At 39.7% G+C, this 21,265-nt stretch overlaps 1 long non-coding RNA gene across 3 annotated transcripts; it reads left to right on the plus strand.

The window, feature by feature from the left end:
• Positions 1-1,477: 1,477 nt before the first annotated feature.
• LOC120298172 lies at positions 1,478-18,061 on the plus strand. Of its 3 annotated transcripts, XR_005553979.1 has the most exons (4): positions 1,482-1,648; positions 5,681-5,744; positions 8,615-8,772; positions 17,326-18,061. It is a non-coding gene; the product is annotated as an uncharacterized LOC120298172 (long non-coding RNA). The 3 variants fall into 3 exon arrangements; XR_005553978.1 differs by having other exon boundaries at positions 1,478-1,648; positions 5,681-8,772; XR_005553980.1 differs by lacking the exon at positions 5,681-5,744 and having other exon boundaries at positions 1,483-1,648.
• Positions 18,062-21,265: the final 3,204 nt, after the last annotated feature.

Here is a 21,265-nt window from a genome sequence, read left to right on the forward strand (position 1 = left end):
TTTCATATGTGCAGGTAGGCACGTATGGGATGCTTGCAAAAAGATAACTTATGTCAAGCCTTTTTTAAATAATGTATTTTCCCTTCCAGTTAAACAACTAAGATTGAGGATTTTACTTCTCCATGTGTTCATTTGTAGTTTAATGTGATTTTAGAACACAAGATGTTGGTGGTCATTGTTATTACAGTGTTAACATAAGTTCAGATTAATTGTGCAGTGGTAAGTCATTGAAAAACGTAAGTCTTAAACAAGTCATTATTACCATAAGCCTTTGTTTCACTAGATCTCTTCAGTCTTCTAATGACTAAATATTAATTTAACTAATAGAAATAACAAGAAATTCTTAAGCTGGAATAACTGAAGGGGAGGGGGGCAATCCTTAAATGTCTGATTGTTCTGTTTTTTTTGTAATTGATTCATTTTGAATGCCAAAACCACACTTTATTTTCAGGGCTATTTGCCCAAGAAGATGGTAAAGTAAAGCTTGAAAAATTTTAGAGGCGCATGCATAGATTATTGGAAGTGATTTTGTTTGTGAATCTCTAATTAGCATAAATTCATCTCTGGCTCAGTGAAAAGCTGGTCTATTAAATGTTCAGAGGTTGCAAGTAGACAGGAAGAAAGATGTAGGAAGGTCAGACAATGTGTGACAGGCAGGTCTTATGAGCAAATGCAGTTTGTGAAGCCAGCTGCTGATATCGTTCTCTAATTCATAATCTTCATTGTCATCTCTAAATAGACCATAGACTAATCTACTTGTTGACTTGACTGCACTTTTCTCTGTTTGTTTGAATGAATGAATAATGAATTTCCTTGCTTACATTGGGCTATTCCTGTATCTGTAATTATTCAAAAATATCCAATTTTTGCAATTTGAATAACTGGGAAATGTCCAAGAATCCTTCAGTATAGAGTTCAGTCTAGAAACAAGATAGTGCCTGTGAGCTTCTCACAATGAAATGCAGGAATTTCTATTAGCCAGAAAATACGGGAATCCATTTTACTCCTAAGATAGTTTTGTGAACCAAAGGAAAGCTAAAGATTATACCTTTCGTAGTAAATCTGATAATAAAGCCAAAGATCAGGCCACATTTCCTGATTTCTGAAGAGATCTATCTTTCTTTCCAGCCACAGAGTAGAACAGTTATTATATTTCTATCCACTAAAATCAGAATAACAAATACTTCTGTTCTAAAACAGTTTTGGTCTTGACCTTTCTTTCTGCTAAAAATAAAGAGCAATAGATAAAAATATATTGATGTGTAATAAAGGCAGGAGGCGTGCGTGTGTATGTGTGTGTGTGTGTGTACACATATTACACACACAGGCACATCCATACTTGAGAAACACAGATCTAGAGACTAAGGCTGAGCAATAGCTGATTTGACAACTTTGGTTCAACTCTAATATCTTCCTGTTATTATAGGCAGTGGCCTAATCAGCAAATGGAGTCAGATTCTGGCATTTTAAGATATCCCTAACATTTTGTCTTTCCTTTCCAGGCTGCTCCAGGCAGATTGGCTTCTACTTTGTGAAACCTAAGCTGTGTTCATTCACTGGCCTCTATTTCTGTGACAATTGCCACCAAGATGAAGAGTCTGTGATACCTTCACGTCTAATTCATAACTGGGATCTTTCCAGATATCCGGTACGCCCAGTTATGGTGGGAGGGGACATAGAGTATATAAGCTCTGTTTGTGAAATTGTCTCTTTTAAATCCCAGCTGCATAACTATAGTCACAAAATGACTGTTGTTTTCATTATGAAAGAGAGAAGCTTGAGAGTATCTGTAAGGATCTCCTTCCTTTGTGTCGTACCTGCATTGCAAGTTAGCTCAGATAGGTGCAGGTTTTAAAAAGCAGATTAGCAAAATTTGACCTCCCTTCCTCCCTCTGAGTGTTTCTCCTCCTTAACAAGTGGATTCCCCAGTGCTGGCTGGGGAATTTGGGAAATCAGAATATACACATTTTAAATTTGTTGAGGTTGAGAAACACTGATTTAGCTTAAGATGTCAAGGACCATAAAGTATGAAGTCTATGAGCAAGGTAGTATTCTGATTAGGATTTTTCAATTTGCGAGCTGCTACTGTTTTTTTTAATATACATTCTGTTGTATACTGGGATTGGTGAAGCATTGAGTAGTCGGAAGGTTAACAACTCTTTATTTGAATCAACACAGAAGCGATTCTAACAACCGCTTGGCTTCTATTTATATTGGACTGCTGCTAGGTGGCAGCCAATGAATTTAAAGCACTATTTGCCACCTCAAATGCTGGCTTGTAACAATACACAAACGGTTAGAGACTTGTTTAAACATAATCATTTAACTGCTTTATAACTGCCATTGTAAAATGGTTCAATACACAACACCCCTTCCCCCTAGGTAATCACATATCACAATAATGTATATAGTCTTGTAAGTAGGCAGGCGGATATTGCGCCTGCCCCAATCGTTGTAGTGCCGTTGGAGGCTCCCGGTCTACCAGTCCCTTTGATAAGCCGGGTATATCAGGGTTCCTAGAGCTGCTCGCCTTGGGTAGACTGGTGCCTTCCTGGACGTTCTGGCTGGGTAGACCGGTGCCTCTCGGGATGTCCTGGCTGGATAGACTGGTGCTTGCATCACCCATTGACAGTCTGGGAAACAAGTCCGTCAACAAATCTCTTTCTGTTGACATAGTCTCTGAAGTTTGTGGTGACTCGGACACGCGTAAGTCACCTTGCCTCTCCCTGTGAGTCTCACAAGAATCGGGACTCAGGTGTGTTGCAGTCACCTGGCACTCGCCGGTTCTCCTCACTGTCAGCGGTCAGGGTTTGATTAGCCTGCTGCTGTTGCAATTGGTTGATGTGGCACCGAACCACATGACCATCTTCCAGGGCCACCTCATACAACTGTGGCCCCGATACCTTACAAACCACAGCTACCACCCATGGTGCCCCTTGACCATAGTTCCTCGCCCAAACTTTGTCACCGATTTGCTGATTGTGTGGGGGGCTTGGGTTGTGCTATTTCTGCAGCTGCCCGGTCTGGATGGAGGCGGTCCAGCTTCATGGTTAGCCAGTGTTCCCATCTCAGGCCCATTGAAGTGCATGGAATTGTGTGTTGGCAGAGCAAAAAGTCTCCCTGCCGATGATGCCAATCACCAGTCGTTGTTCTTTTTAGCGCTTCTTTGGTCGTCCTGACCATACGTTCTGCTTGACCATTAGAAGCCGGGTGAAAAGGGGCAGAGGTAGCATGTGTAATCATGTTAGTCCATAAGAAAGACTGAAACTCAGCAGCAGCGAATTGTGTCCCGTTATCGGACACAATCACATCATGCGTGGCAAAGATTCTGCGCAGTTCCTGTATGGTCCTGCCAGTAGTCATATTAGGGACAGGTGCTACCTCAAGCCATTTAGAGTAACTGTCCACTACAATGAGGAACACCTGTCCTTGGAAAGGTCCTGCAAAGTCTATATGAATTCTAGACCAGGGAGTTTGCGTGGTCTCCCAGTGATGTACTGGGGTTTGAGGCATTTCAGGTCTGATCTGCTGGCAAACCTGGCATCCTTTTACTTGAGCCTCTATATCCTTATCCAACCCTGGCCACCACAGGTAGCTTCTCGTGAGTGCATTCATCCTGACTATTCCAGGATGTCCCTCATGCAGAGATTCTAAGATCCTTGCTCTTAATTTGTGTGGGACTATAACCCGACTTCCCCATAGAAGGCAGCCCTTGTAAGCTGATAGCTCATCTTATCTTCCGATGAAGCTGTGAAATTCTGTCCCAGGACTGACTTCAGGCCACCCCCTCAGCACCCAGTTCAAAATACGACTGAGTGTTTTGTCAGTGGCTGTTTCAGCAGCCACATCCCCAGCGTGAAGGGGAGACTCTGGCAGATCCTGGATTGCCAGGATACGTGCAGCAAGTGCAGGGTCTGGCTCTGATTTGGCAGGGGCAGCCTGCTGAGTGCATCAGCGTGGCCCATTTCCTTGCCAGGCTTATGGACTAGCCTGTAATTGTAGGCTGTCATAAAAATTGACCATCTCAGCATTCTAGAGGAAAGGATCTGAGGGGTTTGCTTGTCTGCAGTAAACAGACCTAGAAGAGGCTTGTGGTCTGTAAAGACCATAAATGGGCGACCATAAAGGAAATCGTGGATTTTTTTTATTCCAGCTACTATTGCTAATGCTTCCTTGTCAATTTGTGCGCAATTTCTTTCCGCAGGGGAAAGTGTCCTTGAATAATAAGGGACCATAAAGTATGAAATCTATGGGCAAGGTAGCATTCTGATTAGGATTTTTCAATTTGTGAACTGCTACTGTATGTATGTATGTATGTATGTATGTATGTATGTATGTATGTATGTGTGTATATATATATTTGTTTTCTGAGGTTTTCGCGGGTATTTGTATGTAGGTCTTTGGTTGTTCGGGTAGTATATGTCCAACACATACTTCATCTATAATGGACAAAAATACAAACAAATAGAAGGAGCACCCATGGGATCACCCCTCTCACCTGTCATTGCCAACCTCTACATGGAACACTTTGAAACCCAAGCTCTAGAAAAATCGGATCACAAACCCAAACTCTGGCTCAGATACGTAGACGACACCTTCATAATCTGGCCACATGGGAAAGAAAAACTGGACAACTTCCTCACACACTCAACAGCCTACACCCCAAAATACAGTTCACCATGGAAACAGAAGCTAACAACCAACTTCCCTTCCTGGATGTTTTAGTCTACAAGAAATCCAATGGCTCCCTAGGACACACCATCTACCAGAAGAAAACACACACAAACCGCTACCTGCACGCTCTCTCACACCACCACCCAGCACAGATCAACTCTAGCCAAGACACTCATCTCCAGAACAAAACGCTTAGCTGACGAACAACACCTAAAACCCGAACTACACACTCTCACCAATGTACTAACATCCAATGGATTCCATAGAAATAAGATTACAAACCTAATCCAAAAAGAAACCCCCACTAAAATCCAAGACAAAGAACAAGAAAACGGCAAAGCCCTCCTCCCATACATAAAAGGCACCACAGACAGAATCAGTAAGATCCTCCATAAACACAACATCAAAACAGCATTCTGCACAAACAGAAAAATATCCACCATCCTTAGAAACCCCAAAGATAAAATTGAATTAGAAAATCAAGGAGTATACGAAATCCCATGCACCACTTGTCCCACCACATACATCGGACAAACCAACAGAAGAATAAGTGCACGCATTGAAGAACATAAGAACTCAGTCAAAAAAGAGGAACCAACATCTTCCCTGGTCCAACACCTTAAAGCCACAGGACATGAAATTGACTTTAAAAATACCAGAACCATTGCCAAAAGTGAACATTTTAATAACAGAATAATCAGAGAAGCCATCGAGATAGAAAAACGCCTACACAGCATGAACAAGCGAAGTTGGTTTACCTGAAATCAAGAAATATGGGTCAAGTAAAAAGTATCTTGTGACACAACGGCTTGATGAAAGCAAGGATTGGGAGGAGAGGCACACAATAAAAGCAGAACGAAGGAAAAAGCCTAAAGAGATCAGCTTGTGTGCAGAAATGAGCACAAGAGCGAGAAATGGAGCAAGAGGTTTTATTTTATATTGTATAAAACTCCTGGGATACTGTGGAGAACAAATTTTAATATACTAATGATGTTGTTCTTTGAAGGCTTGACCACCGGCACTATCTCCTGGAATGTCCCCATAAATACAGTGTGGCTGACCTGAGGCAGGTAGGAAATCTGGAAAAAAGAAATGTTTCAATCTAGAGGCAGGTAGAATTTCAGTTCAAGAAAATATTACCATTCCTTCATCCTCTAAGCTGGATTCCCCCAAATCACAGCCTAGCAGACTTCCCTACAAATTATTTGACACACCATGAATTGTTGCATCACTCAGTGTAGAGCAGGAAGCAAGAAACTTTTCAGAGTTGGTCTGTGCATGTTCAGATGCAATCTTTTCCTCTGAAGAGTATAGCAGATAGACAGCTAAGCTCTCCAGGAATTCTCTGGCCCATTTGCTTCTGCTTACCAATTTTTTTCCCCTAGTACTGTATGTTGCAAAATTTTTGTTACCTGCACTGGATCTGCATTAACAGCTGCTGAAACGGTTTTAAAAATAAGTATGCACAAAATGGAAAATCTAAGTTGTTACAATTTTAGAACAATTTGCTGTGTTCTAGAAGTTCTGCCAAGCCATTTTGGATCAGCTTCAGTTCAGCAAAAACAAAACCCAGAGTATTTGTTTTAGTTGTTTGAGGGGTTTTAGGAGTTCCTGCAGATTTTATTCCACTAGTTGTTGCCCACTATAGGGGGCACTGTTCATGTCTGTTTCTAGCCGTTAAACCAGCACTGTCCGAAGATGTTGCCGCAGTCTTGTGGCTAGCTTGACATCACAGAGCTGTGTTACCTTCCCATCAAATGTAAACCTATTTACTCACATTTGCATGCTTTCGATCTTCTAGGTTGGCAAGGAACTGGAGCGAGCATGGGGGCTCACCCCATGACATGGCACTCAGGTCTTGAACCTGGGTTGCCGGCTTTCCTGCCGACAAGCCCAGTGTCGTAACCACTGAGCCACTGCACCGCCCTCCAAAGCAATTGGAGGGTTTGGATGAAATAAAATCTGAAGAGATGCCAGATTCTTTTTACAGGGCAAGAAGGATGCATTCACTCCTTTTTTTCCTTTGTTAATTTTCTGTATAGTATGTCGCATACCCTCAACCCCTCTCATCTTTCCAGCACCTTCCCTAGCCTGCCTTCCCTACTGCTGCTGGAAGTGTCCCAAGTTCCGCATGTCCCATTAATCTCCCCATTCCAGGTCTAGGACAATTCGCCGTGGCCATGTCACTACAGCCAACTCACTGCGGAACAATTTGCTGGGGGACAATTCCATGCGGATAACTCAACGCCTTGCTTCTACCTGGCAAGCCTTCCCGGTTTCTTTGCATGGAAAAGAGGCTTGGAGAATTTGGTCCTCCTTTTCATGGAAGCCCCCAGCCCTGGGAGCATTGTGCATCTGGAGGGGGGTATCAAGACCCAGAGGCCATCCCAACCTTGGAACCCCCCTCGTCTATGGCCTATCAGATCAACCTGAGAGCCTTGGCCATGCTGAGGCTGTGGGAAAGCATTGAACCTCTTCCTCCTCCACTCTGAGTAGGTCAGTCCCTGGATCCAGGGTTACCCCATCTTCCCCCAATGCAATCTGGCTCAGAGAGGTGATGCCAGAGCCAATAAACTGCCACCACTGTCTAGATGGGTAAATTAATCAAGAATTGCATCCTGCCCAAGCGCTCCCTGGGCATTGAGCTTTGCCCACCTGGCTACGCTGCCCTTGCTCCCTGCCAACACTGGATCTCCCTTCCCCAGAGCCTGCGGAACTCCTAGCTACCAGTAGTAAAGGAGACCAGGAGGGGATGGATCTGCACACACACACCCAAGTCCAACTCTGTCCATCCAGACACTCCTTGCCTAGCTGAAAAAGAAGGCATTGCTCTGCCAATTCTGTGAGGTAGCTTGGGGGAATCAACTGATGAAATCCATCTGGCACCAGCAGGGAGTGAGGGCAGTATAGCTGATTGGGGTGTGTGAAGTGCAATTTCTGGGGAATGCTCGCTAGAGGGCTCGATCCTTGATTAATTTGCCCATTTAGCTACTGACGGCAGCAGCACTTTATCATCTCTGGCATCACCTCTCCAAGCCAGATCACAGCGGAGGAAGATGGGGGTCCCCCTGGATCAAGAGATTGACTTGACTTACAGCAGAGGAGAAGAAGGCTTGGTCCTTTCCCACAGCCTCAGCATGGCCAGGGTTCTCCGGGTGATCTGGTAGGGCAGGGGCAAGGATTCCAAGGCAGACATAGCCCTGGGATTTCGACAACCGCTCTCCAGGGGCAAAATGCCCATGGTGCTAGGAACCTCCATGAAAAGGAGGACCAAATTCCTTAAGCCTCCTTTTCCATGCAAAAAAACCCTGGAGGGCTTGCCAAACCGAAGCAAGGCATTGAGTTATCCCATGTGGAACTATCCTAAGATGAGTTTCCTGTGCGAGTTGTCCTGCAGCAACTTGGCCGGGGCAACATGGCCACAGCGAGTTGTATCATTCCGACCCACTCCTACTATCTTCCCCCATGATCCTTCATGTGCTTTCTCTTACCTCCCTCATCTTGGCTATCTTTGCTAATGTAACTTATTTCTCCATCTGTTTCTTATCCTACCATGGCATATCTTGCCACTCACTCCCTGATCTTTTCAACACCATCACTTCCCTGCCAGCCATCAGCTGCTGCCTGTGTCCATTCCATAATCCTTACCTAACCTCCTCTGAACTACTTCTACCAAGACACGCCATGCACAATATATTACAAGCAAGTTGGTTTAAATTCATGCATAAGCCAAAACATATGAAACACAACCTATTCTGATTTTGACATGGACCAGCCAAAACCAGCTGTTTCATGCCTTCAAATGTTTTAAATCAGACTGGCATCATAAGGGCCTTGGCCATTTTTTGCTGAATGACATGTGAATTTTGAGAATTCCTGTGACAGCAGAAGTGGTTTCCCTGCTCCTTACCAACTGCTCATGGCCCTTCTCTCCTCTTAGATAGCAGATGGTATATTTGAAACTTTTCTTCAGTCGCTGATCCAATTTGCCTCCCACCATGTGTATAGTTGTGATCTTTGTACTCAGAGGGGCTTCATCTGCCAAATATGCAACAAGAATGACATCATCTTTCCCTTTGAATTTGATACAACCAGCAGGTAAGTTTTACACATGTCCTTTCCTCTAGAACTGAATACACATTTTAAAGAAACTAAAATAAAATTAGTATATATAGTATTCAGTATATATTGACCATATCTTGGAACTTGCTGTGATAGCACATCAGGAAACTGAGTTATTTGTGGCACTATTCTCTCCCTTAGGACAGTGGCCCATGACAGTCCCTAAAGACAGCTGCCTGTCCCACTTTGCTCTAATATGATAGGCAGACTTGGGGTCCCCTGATAGGAGCTAGATTGCATTCCTTCTCAGTAGCAGTGCCTTGGGATGATCTTACCCCCCCCCCCACATACACAAAGGATGCTAAGTTGGCCCGGATCCTACTGGCCTTTAGGAAAATTTTAAAAACATGGTCATATCCCCAAGCATTGGACCACGGTGTGTAAGTTCCCACCGGAAGAGGGTACAAACGTTAGCCAAGTTGCCTGTTACCTATTATTGTTGTTCATTGTAGTTTTATTTTGGTTCTTTCTTTTTTTTAATAAGCTGACCACAATGGCATTTCCAGGTTGGTTGGGCATATATATTTGTAAATAAATAAATAAGTCCATCCTTTCATTCATTTACATAGCATAGTCAGAACTAGAACTAGATCAGGTAAGAGTCAAGATAATTAATTGAATGTTAATGAAATCCTTAAATCCTTATCATAATGATAAGTAACAGAATGCTTATAAACATATAAATGTCCTTCTTAGAAAACATTTATTTGTTCGAGTCGGGGGTCAGGCCCTTTGACTGAGAGATTACTGAGAGGATACAAAAAATTAAAATAATAGCCTTAGCTCACCATGTATTTTTTTTTTTTTTTTTTTTTTTTTTATTGAAATTTTTCAAAAGTTTTACAAATAAAAATCCACCCCCCCCTCCCCAACCACCCCACCCCCCCCCGACTTCCCAGAACTGAATATAGGATTATTTAACAAATATTTTAAAAATAACATTTGCAATTTATAAAATAATTAATAATAATAATAAAAATCACAGTAATAATATATATAATAATAATATACATAACATAAACTTTAAAATGAATAATATATACTAAAAAAGAAAAAAATAAAAAATAAAAAGAGAAGAGAGAGAGAGAAAGAAGAAAGAAGAAAGTAGACGAAAAATAAAGCATATATATATATAAAAAAAAAATATATGAATAATAATACATTAAAAATGTATATATATAAAAAAGAAAAAGAAGAAAGAAAGAAAGAAAAAACAATCATTACAAATTATAAAAAGGCTAAATAATATTTTTCCATATCCAAATTATGTTGTATAAAATTTATCCATTTTTCCCATACCGCAAAAAATTTTTCTTGAGATTGCTCCTTTAAGAAAGCCGAAATCTTTGCCATTTCTGCCAAATACGAAACTTTATGAAACCATTCTTGTAAAGTAGGCAAAGATTCCTTCTTCCAATATTGTCCTATTAACAACCTAGCGGCTGTAATCAAATTTAACATCAATATAACCTCCTTAGCATCACAGTCAATAACAATACCTAGTAAAAATAATTGCGGAGTAAATTTTACCCTCCTTTTAAAAATTCTTTGAATATTCCACCATATCTTAATCCAAAAAGCTTTTATATGCTTACACGTCCACCAAATATGGTAATAGGTAGCATCCAAATATCCACATCTCCAGCATTTCGGCTGTAGATTAGGGTACATAATGGACATTTTCTTTGGGTCAAGGTGCCATCTATAAAACATCTTATAAAAATTCTCTCTTAAATTTTGCGCTTGTGTGAATTTAACATTTCTTATCCAAATAAGTTCCCAAGTATCCATTGAAATCGTTTCACCAATATTCTGTGCCCATTTAATCATACAATCTTTAACTAGTTCAAGTTCTGAATCTAATTCCACTAAAACCCCATAAACTCTCTTAATATGGGTTGGCCTTTGATCTCTTACTTGTTTTAAAAAAATTCCATCTTCTCTAAGCCAGCCCATTTTACAATCCATCTTCCATCTATCCACTATTTGTCTATATTGGAACCATGAATAAGTTAAGTTTTCATGTGTTAATTCTTCCAAAGATTTTAACTGCCAGTCTTGGCCATCCCATCTTAATAACTGTACGTAAGAGACCTTGTCCATATTTACCCCTTTCCTTATACCTTCTATGGCATGCCGAGGTATAGCCCATAATGGTATTTTGAAGTCACTTTTATAATACTTTCTCCACACTCTTAGCAAAGAGTTTCTTATAATATGAGACTTAAAAACCAATCCACTTTTTTATTAAATATTAAATAGGCATGCCATCCAAAAAATAGGTCCCAGCCTTCCAAATGAAGTATTTCTGTATTTGTTAAATTCACCCAGTCGCTAATCAATGTCAATACTACAGCATCATAATACAATTTCATATTTGGTACCTTGAGTCCACCTCTCTCACGAAAATCTTGCATTATTTTAAGTTTCACCCTTGGTTTTTTCCCTGCCCAAACAAATTTATTAATACCTTTTTGCCATTCATCTAAATTACGTTCGTTCTTTAAGATAGGTAACATTTGGAACAAAAAAATAAACTTTGGCAGGACATTCATTTTAATAACTGCAATTCTGCCCATAAGGGATAACTGTAAATTATTCCAGTTTTTTAAATCCTTCTGTACCTCCATCCACAGCTTTTCATATTATTTTTATACAATTTTACATTAGAAGCAGATAATGTAACCCCCAAATATTTTACCTTATCAACAATTTCAAAGTCTGTTAAGTTAACTAGAGCCTGTTTATCACCATTAGTCATGTTTTTAGCTAATATTTTGGTCTTATTATTATTAATTTTAAAGCCAGAAACACGTCCATATTGTTGAATCAATTGTAATAATTTCACCACCGAAGAAACAGGTTGAGACAAAGTAACAACCAAGTCATCTGCAAAGGCTCTTAATTTATATTCTTTTTTATTAATTTCTATTCCTTTTATTTCTTGAGACTCCCGAATTTTAATCAACAAAATTTCCAGTGTTAAAACAAACAATAACGGAGACAACGGGCATCCCTGTCTTGTTCCTTTTTCTATTACAAAAGCCTCTGACAAACCCCCATTTACAATAATTTGAGCAGTCTGTTTTTGATATATATTGGATAATACTTGTAATATATTTTGTCCAAAATTCATCTCCTTGATTAAACACAGCATAAACTGCCAATTCACTTGATCTTTTTCAGCATCCAAAAATATCAAGCCTGCAGAGACTTGGTTATTCTTTTCTAAATACTCTAATAAATTAATAATTTGTCTAACGTTATTCTTCATATACCTTCCAGTTATAAAACCCGATTGATCCCTATGTATAAACTGCTGCAAGATCCCCATAAGCCTGTTAGCTAAAATTTTTGCAAAAATTTTATAATCCACATTTAAAAGAGATATAGGCCTATAATTTTTAGGCAAAGTAAGATCTTGACTATCTTTTGGAATCAATGATATAAATGCATTACGCCAGGATGGAGGGATCTCTAACCCCTGTAATAAATTATTAAACAGTTCACACAACGGTTGGATCATCTCTTCTACTAAAGCTTTATAATAAATAGATGTCAACCCATCCGTACCCGGCGCTTTGCCCAATTTCAATTGTTTAATAGCTGTAACAATTTCTTCCTTAGTAATTAAACCGTTAATCTTTTTTTCCTGATCTTCTGTTAATTTAGGAAAGTTGACTTTGCCTAAATAATTATTTATATCTGTAATTTGAATATTGGTACCCTTATATAATTTTTGATAGTATTCTAAAAAAGATTTCTTAATCAATTCTTTCTGATAAACCAATTTACCATTATAATTTATTTTATCTATATTCCTCTGTTTCTGTTTTTTTCTTAACTGATAAGCCAACCATCTCCCTGGTTTATTAGCATTACAAAATGTATTTTGTTTCATAAATAGCAAATTAGTTGCAGCTTGATCAGCCATCAGCATGTTAAATTGTGTTTTTAACAATTTTAAAGCTCCTTTAATCTTTTCATCTAAGGGATTTGAAATTAAAAGTTTCTCTTTTAATTTAATCTCCTCTTCCAAGTCTTTCCGTTTCTGAATCTGTTTCTGTCTATGCAAATTATTCATTTTTATCAAAATACCACGCATAAAAGCTTTACTTGCATCCCAGACCATTGACATTGATGTTCCCTTGTTCATATTTAAAGTAAAATATTCCTTTAAACATTCCTTTAATTTATGAACATTTTTTTCTTGTTTAAATAAATTCTCATTCACCCTCCAGGATCTCCTATCTTCCTTCTCTACAAACAGTTCCATCCAAACTGGACTATGATCGGACAATGTCCTAGGAAAAATTTTTACATTCTTCACCCTGTTGTATAAATCTGTTGTGATCAAAAAGAAATCAATTCTTGAGAAAGATTGGTGTCTATCTGAGAAAAACGTAAAATCCTTTTCTTCTTGATTACGTTCACGCCAATAGTCTCTCAATTCCCAATCTTCTTTCATGTCAAAAAAGGCTTTAGGTAATTTAGCCTGTTTAAAAAAGGTAGAAGAGCCTTTTTTGTCCATTTGTATATCTAAGACACCATTCCAGTCTCCCATTAAAATCACGGATCTATAGTCCAACAAAGTTATTTTCTGATGTAGTAACCTATAAAATTGCTCCTGTTGCTGGTTTGGTGCATACAACCCCACAATAAGAATTTTCTTGCCATATAAACCAAGTTCAAGCATAACATATCTTCCATAAGGATCTGATTCTAACAAGGTAGCAGATAAATTCTGTTTAACATAGATTACCACACCCCCTTTCTTCCCAGGGGCGGGAGATACAAAATGAGATCCCAAGCGAGGATTATTTAAATATTTTTGATCTTTAGCTGTAATATGAGTTTCTTGCAAGCAAATAATATCATTGTTGTGTTGTTTCAAATAGTGGTAAATTTTTTTTCTCTTTTGAGGAATGTTTAATCCATTAACATTCCAGGACAGGAGCTTTGCCATCTCCCTTGGCCTTCAGCCTGGAGAAGATCCGCTCAAATTCTGCTGCTGATGAATATGTAGCAGAGCTTTTGGGTCTTGCTCCTCCCACCGGCACTGAAGCAATTTGCTGAGTAGATTCTTCAATTTCTTTTTCTTTTTCTTTTTTCTGTTGTTCTTTTTCTTTACGTTTATGTGCTGCACGGGTCATTCTCTGTTCTTTAACCTCTGGTTGAGACATCCATACCACCTGTCCAGCAGTCATCATCCCTGTACCTTCAGATTTCTGTTCCATCTCTTTGTCACTCAAGACTTTATGCATCATGGGCAAAGGAGAGCCTGCTCCCAGGACCGTTTTATAAAATTCCTTAGCTTTAGCAACTGTATTAAGTCTATAACGTGTCCCCGCATGGCTCAAAACAATGCCCATCGGAATCTCCCATCTAAATGGCATTTGTCTTGCTTTAAGTTCATTTACTAAAAAAGCAAAATCTTTTCTGCTTCTTAAAATTTTAGGTGGAATTTCCTTTAAAATAATAATATCTTGGGCAGCAATCTGAAATCTTTTATTATAAAAAGTTTGTAGAATCTGATTTCGCAAAGACTTCTTAGCAAAATATATCACCACATCTCTAGGCAAATTCCTCTGTTTTGCAATCCAAGAATTAACTCTATAAATTCTTTCCACATCCCCACGTAACTCTTCTTTATCAATATTCAAAATAACAGCCAAGTCATTAATCACCATTTCCATCAAATCTTGAGTTTTATCTTCTTTCAGACCCCTTATTCTCAAAGCATATTCCATCTGTCTATACTGGAACATAAGAATATCATCTTGTGAAGTCTCCACTTTTTTCTCCATATCTTGAAATTTATAATCCAAAAGTTCAACTGTTTCTTCAATTTCCTCTACTCTGGAGTCCAGCTTCACAACCACTGAGGCCATTCCAGATAGAGCTAGAAGTATATCATCCCTCAAAATAGCATTATTCTGTTCTAAAAGCTCCTTCATCTCTTTCTTCATTTCCTCCTTAGTTTCAGATTTATTCTGATCCAAAAGTTGTTTCATTTCCTCCCTAAACTGTGAGACAGCACTTACCATTATTTCTTTAATGTCTTGTGCTGATGTGCCAGATGGGGGAGGTGAAGGTGGAGTAGATTTAGGTTGCTGCACTGAGGGTATTATTTTAAGTTGTTGTTGCACAGTAGAAGTAGCAGGAGAAGAAGTTACTTTAGAAGCTGCAGTAGCTGGTTGTCGTTTTGAAGCCATTTTAATTTATCTTCCTTTCTTCTTAAAAATACCAATAAAAATAAGTAATCCAAAAAAAAATTAAAAATAAGATAAAATAGAATAAGATAAGATCAATCTAAAAGTCCCCAAGAATAAAAAAGTAAAAAAAGTAAAAAAAAAGCAATATTAAACAACAATTCAGCCGATCCGTCTTTTAAAGGAAAAAAAAACTTTCAAAACGCCATTTTACTTTCACTCTCACTTTTCCGCCCAAAAAAAAAAGAGAAAGCTCAAAAAAATAAAAAAAAAATCAGCAGATACTAAATAAACTAAATAAACTAAAAAAAATAAAATAAAGCTAAACTATAAATAAAATCCTTTAAACAGTTCTGTCCGGTTTAAGATTACTCACGGTTTCTTTAAGTACGGAGATGGTAGCGGCGTCTCGCTTTGTTTCCGAAGAAACAAAGACAGCTGAGAGGCGGAGAAGGCAATGAACTCCGAGGGAACCCTCTTTCTACCCCCCTAAAAATAAAAATCCAGGGAGAGTTAAGAGGTTCTACCTCTATTCATGCGATCTCTACCCCTTCCCTTCGCCCGGGAAGGGGATTGCGAGCCGCGGGCCAGCTGATAAACGCTGTGCTCCGCGGATCTGACACCTTCTCAGGAGGACGGCTACAAAGTAGCCGCCATCTCCACCGCTTTGACCACCGGAAGTCCGCTCACCATGTATTTTTTCAGATCTGTGACTGTAGGACGTCCTTCCCCAGCTTGGCAAGTTTTTAGCCCACTAGGTGAAGATTATGTATGCAGTAACAAAGCACATCAAGAGAGCCTCCAGAGGTTGGGGAAGGCAGATCTCAGTGCCATAGAGATCCACCTTCCATGAGGCAGTCAAAATCCTAAAAAAAGATTTCATTCATCAGATCCATCTTTGAGTAGCCTTTAGATATAATTGCTCATTCCCCAAAACTATAACAATGCAATGACACACATATCAATTTTTCCCTTTGTCTATGTATTAGAGCAGGAAAAGTGCCTCCAAGCTCAGACAAACTTGCTGCCTGAGCCAGACAATTTACCTATGAAACAGGATGTTCTTGGAAGTTTCTGGGGAGTTTTTTGATTCTGGCAGCAGCACAGCAATAGTCACTTCCTTAATCGCCACCTGCGCAGCTGGGGATAATTTTCTCATGCCCACCTCCTTAGCCAGAGGCACACTCCCACTCACCCACATTCAGTGGCCAGCAGAGTCAACCAATGCTATTCATCATTTGAGGGACCCTTCTGGACCAATAGGCAGTGATGGTCTGTTATTTTAATAAACATAGCTTAGATACAGGGAGTAATCTCATAATCCCTTCTTAGCTGTCAGGCAGAGAGAGAGTTCCAAGAGGCAAAAAGGTAAAGCAACGTGTAAGTCTAAGTGTGAAGAAAGAGGCAGCTATGTAACTATCTATTTTTTTCTCTCTACATGTTAAGTAGCTTTAAAGTTGCCTAATAGCTAGTAAAATTACTTAACCATCGAACAGTTTTTTTTTCAAATGTGCCAACTTTAAAGTATGTGTACTTCAGCTCCCAGCATATTGGCTGGGAAATTCTAGAAGTTGATGTCCACATATCATAAAGTTGGCAAGTTTGAAAAACACTGACCTAATCTAACCCATGAGGGTGCATATTTCTCTGAGGTTGTACTCCCCAAACTAACCAAAATTAAATTTCATCACATTTCATTTCCACATCTAATGTAATTGAAATGAATTTTAAGTAATGTGGTGAATCTCTAGTTACATATTCCCCTTAAGTGATATTAAAAATGCAATTTAATAAATCTGGAGATTTCAATAGCATACCAAAAGGTTTGGCAGATTCTCTACAGCCCTACACTCTTCTTTTTTGCCCTTTCACCAACTGTCCAGGACTTCTTTATATACCTGCCCCCTTGTTCCTTTTGACCTGGTAACAATTGGGACAGCAACTGGGACCGTATGTGCAACAGATGTTCTCTCTCGTGAAATGATACCTGAGTACCAAGGGAGAAAACCATGTTTTCTTACAGAATTGGAATCTCTGAGTGCAAAATTGTTTCAAGAGTTCAATTAGGGAGAACTGGTAGAAGGAACACACTGACTTTATTTGTGATTCCACTTTCATGCTTGAAATGTAAAGCTATTATAAGAGGGAGGCTGGCCTTTGAAGCCAATAATACAGAATGAGAATATCTAATACCTTCCAGTCTATTGGACTACAATTCCAACTTGGCTGTTGAGCTCTAATGTGACCTTCTCAAGTAGCCAACTGCTCACAGATGATGAGTTGTTTCTAGAATTGATATACTTCTTTTCCCTTACAGGTGTAGTGAGTGCAAGACTGTCTTCCACAACAGTTGTCAGGCAAATGCCAATTTCTGTCCTCGTTGTGTCCGCCGGCAGAAATATCAGGAACTGCAAGAATTCCTTTGGAAATGATCTCAACCGTGCCAGTCCTTTGGATCAGATTCTGGAATTGGATAAAAATTCTGGAATTGTCCAGAAGGCAATTGGGAAACAGAAGCTTAGGAGCAATAGAAGGCCATTGCCAGCTGCACACTTTTTGTCCGGATTACAGTCCTACAACAACCAGTGCACCTTGCCATCAGCTCTTGGAAAGGAGCCCACAGAGATACTTCTTTGAATTCACTCATTATTGCCATTAATTTTCATGCATTCCTGCCTTCCCAGGCAAATTTATCCTTATCCTGACATTTGGTGAATACTGGATATATTAAAGGGATATGTAGCAAGAACTCCTAAAAAGACTGAAATTAATGCATGTGTCTTGATTTAAATTGCCAGAGAAAAGGAATTTTATTTTACCTTTAACAAATGCACTTTCCAGCAGATTTCTCGTGCCTTCTACACTTTGCAGACTACTCTTAAAATGTCTTGTGCCAAAATAGCTGCTGAATTCTTTAGAAAGGCACTCCATCTTTGGTGTCCTACTCAAGCAAAGTGACCAAGTGTATTCCAACCTTGATTTTAATATTTTCTTTTATTCTCCTATGCAGATAATTAGCTTTATTTAATAAACAGATGTCTTTTATGAATTCATTACTTCTATACAGCAGCTTATTTATAAAGTGACTATAGGCTTCTTGTGGGTTTATGTTCAAACGGAGATCAGTAACATTCTGTATTCAGGAATATGTGCCACAGAGAACCTTAATAATACTAAGGGGAAAAGGTTGGAGCCTGGATGCTGGAAGAAACTGGATTCATTCATTCATTCATTCATTCAATTTGTACAACTGTACTTCTCAGTAAGTGGGCAGTGGACAAATTTAAAATACTTCAAATACCAACAATTGCAGGAATACAAAAATTAAAATATATAATAGCAGTTGAGAAATATATCCTATAATCGCTAGGACAACCAAAAAACAGGTCTTTACACATGCTGGGCCCCAGGTAGATGATGATGTTACAGCTGGAATATGGAGGACTTGCCTTTCTTAGAGGGTATTGTAGTAAAAAGATTGGTCTAAGGCAGTGGTTCTCAACCTTTTTAATGCCGCGACCCCCAACCGGTCATAAGTCAAGGACTACTCAACCGGTCGTAAGTCGAGGACTACTCAACTGGTGCAGCACCGTTTGCAGAATGGGACTTTTGGCGGGCTCAGCAGGGCAGAGACAGCCTGGACAATTCCTATTGGCTTTTGAAAGCCAATAGAATTAGACTCTATTCAAGAGAATCTATTCTATTGGCTTTCAAAAGCCAAGAGAATAAAAGGAAGTAGCACAGCTAAGGAAAAGGGGGAAAAAAATGGCGGACTGCGTTGTTTGGCGACCCCCGTGAAATGGTCGTTAGACCCCAATTGAGGTCCCGACCCACAGTTGAGAACCACTGGTCTAAGGTTTCCAGAGGAGTAGGGCACATATTTTGCTTCTTAAAATCTATGAAACTGGAAGAACTTGGAATATTGGTCATGTCCATTCCAAGGATTCTCTAAGTCCAACAAAAGTACAGGACCAAACTGATTAAATAAAAATGAAGATTCACAATGATGTAATTACATCACCACATATTTGAAGTATGATTACATATTTCATCAGCATAGTTAACATGCATCATTGGACATACCAACATTTCTGCTCCCTCCTCCATGATCACCCATTTATTTTAAAAGGATTTTTCTTTTGTATTTCTACAAACTTCCTTTATTCCATAGAGCAAAGCTCATAATATAGCTTCAGTCATGAAGCAGAAGAAATACCATGTGATACATGGTATTAGTTGGGGTTCCAGTTCAGCATCTGTCAACATCTTGCTTTGGGGAGTACAATTTTCTCAAGGATCCTGTCAACTATCCAATTGGTATTTCCAGAAAAAAAAAATCCTGGGATATGATTTTACCAAAAGTATAATACTTTACTGAAAATCTACATTGGCACAGAAAAAGCAAAACCAGCTCTGATTTTCCCACTCAAAGGCCTGCTTAGTTAAACAATAGACTCCCTTATTCCCACCCACCGGATGTTCACATTGTCCAATAGTAACGTTTCTTCTTGTGATGGAAATAGTCCACTTCTCCATCAAGCACCTGCATTACTGAAGCCTCGGTTGCCTAGATACCACTCCTCCCCATTTTGCGTTCCATCTCATTGTCAAGATACGAGCAAAGTGAGAAAATGTAGGTGAAAGGGCAAATCTGTCTTGACATACCAACCCCCCTGGAAAAAAGGCAGACCTGGAACAACGATAAATATATATACACATTATTATGTACAACCCAATTACTGCTTTATCCCTTAATGGGGCTGTTGAGAATACCTAATATGAAATTTCTTAACTAACCTCACTGTCCACCCACTCAGTATTTGCTAATGGATGGCTTTTCCACAGTACTAGATACTGTAATTTTATCTTGTAATATCTGAAGTCAAGAATTTTTTTGATCTTGTAGTGTTCCTCTCCCTTTACTAAGATGAGAGGAGGACATGGTTCTTTGACTGGTCTCAAACCAGATCCCTGAAAAAGTTTTAAAAGGCTGCAATGAAATACTGGATGAACTTGCCTGAGGCTTCTAGGAAACTTCAGCTCCACCATCACCAGATTTACAATCTGGACGATGTGGAAAGGCCCTATGTATTTGGGACCTAACTTTTGCCTCTCTACCTAAAGAGCAAGACTGATGGGAATATGTCATTCTTAGAAGAAAACAACCAAGAGCAAAGCCCCTACTATCTACCCTAACCCACTCAAATGAAGCCCTTCTGGAACTGAATGTTCACTTTCATAGTATCTTCCCAGAAGAAAATATACAGACACAACAGAGCATTCATCAATAGTTTCTTAAAAAGAAGCACAACCCAGCATTCCTGTGACAAGAAAAGTATTCCAGACTCCTCTCTAAAAAAAAAAAGGCGAATATTAGCGATATGAGATTCATAGGGGAACAGAAAAGGTCAGTCAATCTAGGCAGGTATAGCAAAAATCAAAGATGTAACTGATTACCTTACTAAAATAATCAACCTCATGGATAAATACCTCTTTCTTCTCCTACACGTGGGGACCAATGACACAACAATAAATCTTAAAACAATAGCAAGAGATTATGAACAGCTAGGGAAGAAAGTTAAAGATTTAAGAGCACAAATGGTGTTTTCATCTATACTTCCAACAAAAGGCCAACATCCAATGAGGGAGCAAAGAATTTTAGAAACAAACCACTGGCTTAAAAACTGGTGTTGTCAACAGAACTTTGTCTTCCTAGACCATGGCCTGCATTACCTAGATCAGGGGTCGGCAACGTGAAACGGTGAAAGAGCCACTTGGACCCATTTCCCTCACAAAAGAAAAAACTAGGAGCCGCAAAATGTGCGCATGCACGTAATGGGGCTTGATTAAAGAGTGGAGCCTAAGCAACACATCCACTGGCCCTGCCCCCATCCAGCTTCTCTTTCTCTCAGAAAAGACTGCTATCCGCCTGCCCCGCACTCTCCCTCTTTTGCTGAAGCAGCGAGCAGGAGGCCAGCCTTCAGCATGGCGGGCCTGCTGGAGGCTGAGGCCCCTGAAGGCATGGACCGGGCTATCTTCCATAGCGGTGGGATGGCGACTGCAGGAGCAACAGCCTGCTCATCTCCAGTGGTGGCGGCCACTACGGAGCCATCTGGTGGCTATTAATCCAGCAACCAGGCAGCAGTTGGGCGATCGGTTGGGCAAAACAGGTGGATAGGATTGCAGCCAATGATAGTAGGATGTTAGAGCTGCCAACTCTGGTCTCCACCTGGGTGGGCGGGCAAACGAAACCCTGA

The sequence above is a fragment of the Crotalus tigris genome, unplaced genomic scaffold (genome assembly GCF_016545835.1).
Source record: "Crotalus tigris isolate CLP2741 ecotype Arizona unplaced genomic scaffold, ASM1654583v1 scf7180000023761.67761, whole genome shotgun sequence".
NCBI classification, from domain to species: domain Eukaryota; kingdom Metazoa; phylum Chordata; class Lepidosauria; order Squamata; family Viperidae; genus Crotalus; species Crotalus tigris.